Below are 11134 nucleotides of genomic sequence, written 5' to 3' on the forward strand. Positions count from 1 at the left end.
AAGGAAAAGTAGGTAATATTCAGAATAATATTAATGAATATTAATACCAACAAATTTGACAACTTAGATGAAATGGACAAATTCCTTGAAAAACAAAATTTACCTAGATGAGCACAAGAATAAATAGCAAATTCTAAATATCCCTATTTCTATTAAAATGTTTGAAGTTACTATCAAACACCTTCCTACAAAGAAAGTTTTGGACTAAGGTGGTTTCACTATTGCATTCTATCAAACAAAGAACTCTAATCTTAATGCAAACTTAGAAAAAAAAGATAAGAAGGAAATACTTCCCAACTCATTTTATGGGGCCAGCATGAGCCTAATACTCAAACCTGACAAATACATTATGAATTATGAAAGACCATTGTGAATATAGATTCAAAAATACCTGACAAAATCTTAGTAAATTGAATCCAGCAAGACACAAAAATAATGATACATCAGGATTTAGGTGGATTTATCTAAGGAAAACAAGGTAGGTTTAACATCAGATAATTAATGCAATTTACCACATTAATAGGAAAATGAAAATTAAAACATGCAATCATTTTCATAAATGCATAAAAGGCGTTCAACAAAATTCACACCCATGCATGATAGAAATTTCAGCAACTAGGAATACAAGGGAACATTCTTAAGCTGATAAAGGGTATCGGCAAAAAAAGAAGCCCCACAAGTACCATCATACCTTGAGGTGAAATACTGGACATTCTCATTCTAAGATTGGGACCAAAGCAAGAATTCTCAATCACACCACTTCTTTTAACATTATGACGGTGGTTCCAGAAAATGTGATAAGGCAAGGTAAAAAAATAGTAGAGATCACAAAGGAAGAAGTAAAATTGACTTTATTCACAGAAGACAATCTTATTTCCAACTGCTTGTGGCTAATATATAAAACCACAATTGATTTTTTATATTAACTTTGTATCCTATAACTTTTTTGTTTCAAAGGTTTCTTAGGATTTTCTAAAACAGCACAAATTGTGGAGGCACAGTTGATAAATATGACTCAATTAAAATCAAGACTACATATGTATCAGTATGTGACAGATGAGTAAAAAGTCAAGTCTTGAACTCGGAGAAGATATTTGGAGCCCACATAATTGACAGAGGATTGCTATCAAGGATACACAAAGAACTCCTACAAACTAAGGTCACAAAGGACAAACATGGTTTTTAGAATACACAAATAGGAAGTGTAAGGTAAGGGAAACCTAAGTAGTCAATAAGGATGTGGAAAGAGGCTCCACCTCACTCATAACTGATAATTACAAAATAAACTAACATTAGAATGACATATCACCAAATGTTGATAAGGGTGCAGAGAATTAGGAACTCTTAAATTTGGTAAGGTATCATTGACACATCCACCCTGGCAAGCATTTGGGCGATACCTAGGAAATTGAACAAGCCCGTATCGTTCCAAAAGGAAGAAACTGGGAAAAATATACCTAATTGCCTATCAGTAGGGGGATGCATTCTATGTTAAATTAAATGAATCAGACCTATTGATCAATAGAAATAAATTTCAAAATTTAACTGTACAATATAAGATGAAAAGCCTGAATATTATGGTATCATTTCTGATTTTTTCTTTTTTCTTTTTGGCTGTGCTGTGCAACACGTGAGATCTTAGTTCCCTCACCAGGGATCGAACCCATGCTCCTGCAGTGGAAGCATGGAGTCTTAACCACTGGACCACCGGTAAGTCCCTACCATTTCTGATTATTTTAAAAACAACAACAAATACTATAGAATGTTTATGGATATGATGGAAATAATGTACACTGACTTTAGAATGACAGTTGACTCTGCGGAGGGAGGGAAAAAAGATGGGTTAAGGGGGCACTTTTATTGTTTTATTTCTTTTTATAAAATGAGAGGTATCTAGGCAAATAGAACCAAAGTCCAAGCTGGATAAATCTGGGTAGCACATATATAGATGCCCATAACATTACACACTGTTAATCTGAGGAAAAGGGCTTAAAATATGGCAGCTTAAAATTTTCATTAAAAATATCCAAATAAATAAGGTGGTCCGGGAAGCAGGGAGAGGAAGGGCTAAGAGTGAGGCAGGCCTGGAAGAGGCCAGCACTAAGACTTGGGGTCAGAACCCTGGGGACCCGGTTTGGGAGCCATTTGAACGTCCAATCCTGGATGCCCAGTCAATACAAAGAGATGTATCTGCCCAGGGATGAAGGAGGGAACCACTGAAATCCTACCCAGCATCCAGCTTAAGAGTAAATAAAAGTCTCAAGCCATTTCGAGTCTTCTTATTTTAATTCCGAGGTCCCTGGGCATCTGCAGTGCAATCCCAACTTTCTCTGTATATTAGTAGATTTGCCAAGTTCTACTAATTCTACCAAGACCCGGCTACATCCCTGGGTGAGGATGGACAACATTCATGATAGTGACTTAGCATCCCACCAGGGAAGCGTCCAGTAAGTGACCATGTTTTATACGATCCCTGGATCGTATAGAATCCCTGGATCAAATGTGCTCTCAGTGTGACCCTCACACCATGTAGCAGCTAATCCTTCACCTCAAAGTTCGTCAGAGAAAATAAACTGGAGGTTGTGGTTCTGACTTCTTAGGGATGACCACTAAGTTGTTCAAAAAGCAAGTGATTCCAGCAGAGGTGAGCAAATGGCCTATTCAGTTTTTCACTACAATGCAGGATAAGAATGATCAGAACTGAAGGCACCTTACATCTCATACACTGCAGCCATATCTCACCCCTGGCTCTTTCCACCACATCCCAGACCATTGTTGGCTCCGCTGCGTAGAAAGTAGTTTGTAGGGAATTCAGAAGATACAGAGAGCAGATCCGTCCAGTGAGAAACGTGTCGCCAAAAACAAAGACCATCAAAACTGCAAAGAGAATGTATCTGCTACCCAGACTGGAATCTCTCTGACGGATCCCTCGAAGCTGTCTACACAGGGGGAAAGGAGCTTTCTCTGCATGGAGGAGAATTCCTCACGGTTGCCACCTCTCCAGGGCTGCTGCTCACAGGGACTCTGGCTGGTATGTGCTAAGGTGCCACATGGGTTTGAAGCAAGCCTATCTCTCAGGTTGACCCTTCATACTCACCATCATTTCAGTATTTCAGAGAATGCATTTCCCCGGCTATAATATATTCCCCTCATTAAGAGGCATGGACATATATACACTACCAAACGTAAGGTAAATAGCTAGTGGGAAGCAGCCGCATAGCACAGGGAGATCAGCTCGGTGCTTTGTGACCGCCTGGAGGGGTGGGATAGGGAGGGTGGGAGGGAGGGAGACGCAAGCGGGAAGAGATATGGGAATATATGTATGTATATAACTGATTCATTTTGTTGTGAAGCTGAAGCTAACATACCATTGTAAAGCAATTATACTCCAATAACGATGTTAAAAAAAATAAAAAAAAAAATAAAGAGGTGAGCTTAAAAAAAAAAAAAAAAAAGAATTCAGTCCACCAGGAAATTGAAAGCAAAGTGTGAGACCATCAAGAATGGCAACATCGACAGGCCAGAGCCTACCTCAACCGCCAAAGCCTCCCTACATGTAGCTCTTGGTTATAAAGGAGCTCACATGTTCTCAAGACTCAGAGTAGCCCTGTGTCACATATTAAATGTAAATAAGCTAAAACCAAGGCTCATTAACAGATGATTCATACCCACAGCGCTCACATGATAGCTTGTGTTTGACTGTCTGAGAGGTTTTACCAAAGCGTTAATATTTGTTCAACTCCCACAGGCCGATACATTACTGAGCAAAGAAAAATCAGTCAATATTTACTAAACATCCATTGTGTGCACAGCCTTTGGCCCAGATACCCTGGGGAGGTTCCAAAGGGAGAAGGTGATGTGGTCACAGTTGATAGGGAAGCTGTGGTCATGAAGGGAGCACCATGAACTCAAACCCAGATGCCTCATTACGGAATCCACGCAGCATTCCTTCTGCTGCAGCTACTTCCCTCCAGCGGCTCCAAACGTTAGGAATACTTTTTATTAGATTTTGGGGGGGTATTTTACTAAGTAAATGGTTAACATGACCTGAAAGACTCCATTGTACTCCAAATAGCTTATATCTTTAAAAGTACACACAATACAACAACTTATTTATTTTTCTATAATCCATATTTCTTTATTTTTACATGGTCGTATGTGTATTGAAATGGTATGACGTTGTCTCAAAGTTTAATTTCACCTTAGAATTCTTTCCTCCTGAAATTAATTGAAAAACTTCTATAGTCAACTTGGGGCTTTGTTTTCTATTATGTGTATACCTTCTAATTCTATCTGAATAGAGGTGAATAACACATAGCCTTTCATGAATAATTAAATTAATCCGACATCAATTTGCATAAAAGGAAGCTGTTATCATTCCCCAAACTTACTCATTTTTTTAAAAATTTATTTTATTGAAGTACAGTTGATTTACTCTGCTGTGTTAATTTCTACTGCACAGCACAGTGATTCAGTTATACACACATACACACACACACACATACACACACACACACACATATATATACATTCTTTTTCATATTCGTTATATTAGGAAGGATTGAGTGGGTGAATATGCTGATTTCAAAAATAAATTCAAAACACACAGGCAGTCGTGTGGGAGGAAAAGATGTGAGTGTTGGGGCCCCGATGTCTGCACATCACTCTTCCTAACAGAGGGTATATCAATTTGAAAGATACAGGATACCCTGAATCGGGCTCTGCCAGGCAGGGGGCAATGGGGGTATGTTGTCCTAAATGTGAGAAAGAGGAAGATGAAGATGTAGCGAGAACACGCCTCTTTCCAGGGCATCAGGGCAGAGTGAGACAGTCCTGACACTGGAGCATACGTGGTGAGAGACCCTGGATAGCCCTGGGCAGAAGGGTCCCCAGCACTTGGTGTCCACGTGGCAGCAGCTCCAGGACCAAGCACAGTGGTCGTGACCTGGACCCTCCATGATGTCATCTTTGCTGTCGCGCAGGAAGGTTGAGAGAGGATGGTCCTGTGGGATCTAGAGACGGAAAACTGGATTCAAGCTTTCGTGGGTGTCCCCGCATGCCTGAGCTGTGGTTTCCTGATGGGCAACTAGGACGCCTTCCGAGGTGGGTATGAGGCTGGAGCAGTGATGTCAGGATAATCTAATGGGCGACGCGTCATTCCCGTGCTGGTCGCAGGTGGTGTTGCCATCATTACAGGAGTCCTATACAAGGTGACTGCTTTAGTGCAGTTGTGATAATCTGGAGGTGCAAACCCTATAAACATTCTCCATCCCTCAAGACTCAGTTCAGCTTGACTTGGCCTCAGGGACTGGGTCCCACTCTTGGTTTTGTGCCCAGAGCAGCTGTCCAGTCCTGGACCAGACCCTTGGCACCCCCTGCCCTGCCAGCTCTTCTCCCTGAGCTGGAAGCTGCTGTCTGCTCAATTCCTTGGCACCCCAGCTGCGGGGGATGGGAGTCCTCCCTGTAGGTGAGGGTGGAAGTGGGATGGCTAACCGAGGAGAAGGAAGGAGGTGACCTGGCCTGGAGCTCATGGATAAGGAGCCCTGTACGCGAGGGCTATACCCTGAGGCCAGCAGTTAGCAGTCCAGCAGATTGCACAGCTCCGGGCAAGTGCCCAAAGGCTGTTAACTGATTGGAGAACCACCAGCTGGGTGCTTGCTTATCATCCCACTTTTATAGACTCTAATAAAGGAAACTGAGAGCAGGCAGGCAGGATCTCTGTGCTGGGTTTATCTGCCTTAATGAGGGTCATTTGGACCATAATTCAATACACTCACTGCTCCAAGGTACCTTCTGCAGAATGATGTAGCCATAAAGTAGAAAAATTCAGAGATTCTGTAGCTAATAAATAACTGGTGGGGTGATTCTGAGGTTCCGAGTTATAAGGAATTGGGGAGGCAGGCCCTGGAGCCGGGCTTCCCAGCCCTTTCCACTGTGCCCTTTTCACAGTAAAACATAAAAACCCTCAAACGCTTTTCTAGGAATTACAAAAAAATAAGTCGCAGTAACTTTGTATGGTGTAGGATAAAGTGAATTGATATAAAAATATTTTCTTTTAGGTGTTTCCTTAAAACTGCAGTCATTTCTATTACAGTTGTGTTTATTTCTTAACATTTTTACTTTCTGGAGAAATTTGATGTTCTCTGTAAGGTTTTTAAATCAATTCTTCAGATAACTTCTCTGCTGAAGATCTGAAGGTGAATTTTCAGTATTATTACTTTTATGATTTTTCTCCTCATTAGCTTCCTGTATTTCTTGACCAGTCTTCTCTTGCTTCTTGCTTTTAACTAGTTGTCATTATGATGAAAAATTAGTCAATATATTGCTAATAAATGTAAACTTGAAAACACTAAGGATCAAAAGTGATTTAACTGATGTGACATTAAGCAGGGGATGTGTCTTGACCTCAGTCGAAATAGAATTCAGGACAAAGCACTTATACGTAACAAAGGGACACTTCATAAGCCACAATTCACAATGAAGGTGTACCAGTTACAAATATCTTTGTACCAATAAGGGGCTGGGCAAAGTATTCTACTTTACTAACCAGAAAGCATAGGTGATGCAGAAAGAGAGAAAAACACAGCTGATGTTGAGTTGGGAACACCATGCTGTGTTGATGAGGACACCATTCTGGGTATGTCATGTGAACAAAAATATAAGTAAGAAAAGATAGACAAACAATATAATCAATAAGGTAGATCTTATGGGCATACATATGTCGAACTTAGGGCCTGATAATACAACTGGAACCAAGAAGAACCCTGAAGCCCCTGCTTGCTCCAAGTACAAAACCGAGTAGTTAATAATTAGGTCAATAGAGTCACAGACTCATTGTCCGATGCACATTCCTGAATTGCTTTTACAGATACTGTAACTGCCACTGGAGAGGAAAAGCTAACTGCATGGTGACCAGACTGCAAACCGAGTAGTTAATAATTAGGTCAATAGAGTCACAGACTCATTGTCTGATGCACATTCCTGAATTGCTTTTACAGATACTGTAACTGCCACTGGAGAGGAAAAGCTAACTGCATGGTGACCAGACTGCAGCCATGACATAAGCTACTCCATCTTGAGCAGTACTGAGTCTGTGGCTATAGCACAATTCCAGGAACTGGTCTCAAGAGAATGGGATTAACATGATTGCTCATAGTAATCTATATTTTTGTGGGCATCAAACTAATTGTAGCTTGCTCTGCCCGTGTCTGTAAGCGGGCAACCAAAATTGTCAGCCCAGAGATGCTACAGACCCATGTTGACATCTTCCGCTCTGAGAATACGGCATCCTATTCAGCATGAAGAAGTGACAGAAGATGGACTTTTGCCCATCAGTTACAGAAGGCGGACTTTTGCCCATAACCCTTTAGAGCTGGAGTGATGTCTGACAAGTGGGGATTTGTTAAGCAGCTCTTTTGCCCCTTTCCTGTGTCCCCTTTTCTGTTCCTCTCTAACCTTACAAAGAACCTAATTATAGGAATGAGATCACTAAGCAATTGAAACTAACTCCTGACATGTGCTCTCCTCAATGCCCACCATGCCGTGTCTGACCTGTTGATTCTTTCCCTAGATAAAAATAAGTAAGGATGAAGAAGTAAGCAGTTAAAGGGTGACCAGCTCTCTGCCCCAACAGACCCTCGGCAATCCTGCAGACCACTTGGGCAAGATGACATCTGGGGCTTCCCTGGTGGCATAGTGGTTGAGAGTCCGCCTGCCGATGCGGGGGACACGGGTTCGTGCCTCGGTCCGGGAAGATCCCACGTGCCGCGGAGCGGCTGGGCCCATGAGCCATGGTTGCTGAGCCTGCGCATCCGGAGCCTGTGCTCCGCAACGGGAGAGGCCACAACAGTGAGAGGCCCGCGTACCGCAAAAAAAAAAAAAGATGACCTCTGAAGAGTCATCCAGTCTGCACGCAATGGAGAAGGATGCAGAACCCAACCTCCTGACTCCATAATTCACTGAGATTTCGCCCCTTCCCCCACCCCGGTTTTTTTTCCATTTAAAACTGCCATGGCTGAGCAGAGTCTCTGGAATTGGTCTCTGGACACGAGTCCACCTTCTCCCCAGATGGCTGGCTTTTCTGATTAAAGCACCTTTCCTTTCTACTGGCAATTGCCTCTCGAATTACCGGCTTAGGAGCCGCCAGCAGCCGAATGTGGGTTCCATAACACAACTTCCTAAGTGCGTGTGAAATATTCATGAAATTTAATCATATGTTTGTTCACAAGGAAAGCATTGTGTTCCATATGGTAGACATGTGACAATCACTCTATGGTCAAATGTAAAAAAAGCTAGAAAATAATGACAACGTTTCTGAAGGTTCTTGCTTAAGGAAATTTAAATATCTCTACTAAACACTTGTGGCTAAAAGATTAACTACAAACCAAAATGACAGACTTTCTTAAAAATCATGGTAATAAAAACACGACATTTCTGAATCTATGAAGAGTATTTAAAATAGTGATCAAAAGAAAATGTATAGGGCTTCCCTGGTGGTGCGGTGCTTGAGAGTCCGCCTGTCGATGCAGGGGACACGGGTTCTTGTCCCGGTTCGGGAAGATCCCACATGCCGCGGAGCAGCCACGCCCATGAGCCATGGCCGCTGAGCCTGTGCTCTACAACGGGAGGGGCCACAACAGTGAGAGGCAGTGAGAGGCCCGCGTACGGCAGAAACAAAACATGCAAGCGAGGGGGAGGAAAAAAAGAAAATGTATAGCTTTAAACACATATCAGTAATAATGGAAGAAAATTCCCAACTCAGAAAGCTAGGAAAAGAATAGGAACGCAAGCCAAAATAACACAAAGATGAAGAAATTAATGAAGTAGCTCAGAGAACAAGAATAAAGTAATAAATCAAAATCTTGGTTCTTTTGAAAAATAAAATATGCAAACCACTAGCAAACCTAATAAAGAAAATAGAAAAAAAAGAGAGAGAGAGAGAAACCCCAAATAAAATAAGAATTCTTTGGGAAACACCTATTACAATAGAGGAAACTTTAAAAATTATAAGAGGCTACTCTGAATAACTTTATGCAGCTCATTTTGAAAATCTCGATGAAATAGACAAGTTCCTAGGAAAATCACCCTTTACCCAAAGTGATCTGGTAGAGGCATGAAGCTCAAATCAACCATAGAGGAAAGAGAGAACGTTATCAAGTTTTACAGATTTGTTCTGTAAAAGACTCCATGCCCAGATGGTCTCACAGAGAAATTCTAACAACGCTGCAAATACCAAATAGTCCCAGTGCAACATATATTGTTCCAGAGAATTAAAAAAAAAGCAAAGGAGAATGCCAAAATTCACACTGAAAAAATTACCTCAAAATGTGTCATACACCCAAAATATAGGAGCTAAGGCTATAAAACTCCTAGAAGAAAACATACTAGAAAATCTTTGTGGTCTTGGATTAGGCAAATAATTTTTTTAGCTAGGGCACATAAAGTGTGAATCATGAAAGAAAAATGGAAAACATGGGACTTCTACAAAATTAAAAACATCTGTTCTTTGAAAAATAATTAAGGAAATGAAAAGGCAAGTCTCAGACTTGGAGGAAATATCTGCACAACATAAATCTGATAAGGGATCTGTATGCAGAATGGATAAAGAGCTCTTAGAACTCAATATAAAGCAGGCAAAACACTTGATGAAAACCGTAGGACTGACATATACGCACTACCGTATATAAAATAGATAACTAATAAGAGCCTACTGTAGAGCACAGGGAACTCTACTCAGTACTCTGTAATGACCTATATGGGAAAAGAATCTAAAAAAAGAGTAGATATATGTATAACTGACTCACTTTGCTGTACAGCAGAAACGAACAAAACATTGTAAGTCGACTCTACTCCAATAAAAATCAATTTAAAATAAAAAGACTTGAACAGAAGCTTAACCAGAGAAAAAGTAAAAAAAAAAAAAAAAAAAAAAAGACAAGCCCATGAAAAGATACTCCATATCATTCGTTACTAGGGAAATGTAAATTAAAGTGGAAATGAGATGCCCATCACACAGCAGCATGACTCAAAGTAAACGCTAACAACATCATGCTGGAGAGGGTGTGGGAAACCTCCGGATTCTCATGCTTTGTTGGTGGGAAGGCAAAATGGCACAACCATTTTGCAAGAAGAGTTTGTTAGATTCTTATCAAGTCCAACAGAACAGTTGCCATATGACCCAGCGATCCTACTTAGCAGATATTTTCCAAGAGAAAAGGTATTTACACAGCCAACTCCAGACTCGTACACACTTGTCCCCAGCAGGTCTGTTCCTAAGAGTGAAGCCCTGGAAACAACCCAAATGCCCATCGACTGAGGGATGGTAATCATACAGTGAAATGCCCTCCTGCAGAATCCTACTCAGCAAGCAACAGGCGTGGATGACCCAGATAAATCTCATAAAGAAAGATGCAAAGGGTCACGCACAACATGACTACATTTACAGGAATTCTAGAAGAGGCAAAACTATAGCGAAAGGAAGCAGATTCATTGGTTACTTGGGGCTGGAAGTGGAAGGAGGGCATTGACTACAAACAGGCGTGAGGGAATTGAGGGGGGGGATGAAGATCTTCTATATCTTCCTTGTGGTAGTGTTTACACAACTGCAAACATTTTTCAAAACTCACTGAACTGATTCAGTTAAAATAGACAAATTTTATTGCCTTGAATTATACCTCAATAAGGCTAATTTAAAAAAAAACCTCAACGTATAGCAATTATCAGTATTACTGGTGTAATTCAGTAGAGCTGAATGAAAGGTCAATGCTATGACAAAATTGTGGCCCCACATTCACCTGTTGAAGCCCTAAGCCTCAATGTGACTGTATTTGGAGATGGTGCCTTTATGGAAGTAATTAAGCTTAAATGAGGTCATCAGGGTAGGGCCTTGACCTGATAGGATTAGGCCTTATAGCTTTCTCTCTCCCTGTCCCGCTCTGTCTCTATCTCAGTCTCTGCCTCTCATTCCATGTATATACACCTAGGAAAGTCCCTGTAAGGAAAGCCAGAAGGTGGCCGTCTTCAAACCAGCAAGAGAGCCCTTTCCAAGTTCCTAGGCTGCAACACTACATGTGACATTTCTGCTTTGTGAACCCATATCAGTAAATTCGGTCTGATCCAACTTTATAAGTTTAGC

The 11134-nt window shown here is 41.1% G+C and overlaps 1 long non-coding RNA gene across 1 annotated transcript; it reads left to right on the top strand.

The window, feature by feature from the left end:
• Window positions 1-1601: 1601 nt before the first annotated feature.
• Window positions 1602-8312, top strand: LOC132520736 (uncharacterized). Its single transcript, XR_009540607.1, has 4 exons — window positions 1602-1710; window positions 2296-3031; window positions 4983-5103; window positions 6999-8312. It is a non-coding gene; the product is annotated as an uncharacterized LOC132520736 (long non-coding RNA).
• The last annotated feature ends 2822 nt before the right edge of the window (window positions 8313-11134 follow it).

This window comes from Lagenorhynchus albirostris, chromosome 5 (genome assembly GCF_949774975.1).
Source record: "Lagenorhynchus albirostris chromosome 5, mLagAlb1.1, whole genome shotgun sequence".
NCBI lineage: Eukaryota > Metazoa > Chordata > Mammalia > Artiodactyla > Delphinidae > Lagenorhynchus > Lagenorhynchus albirostris.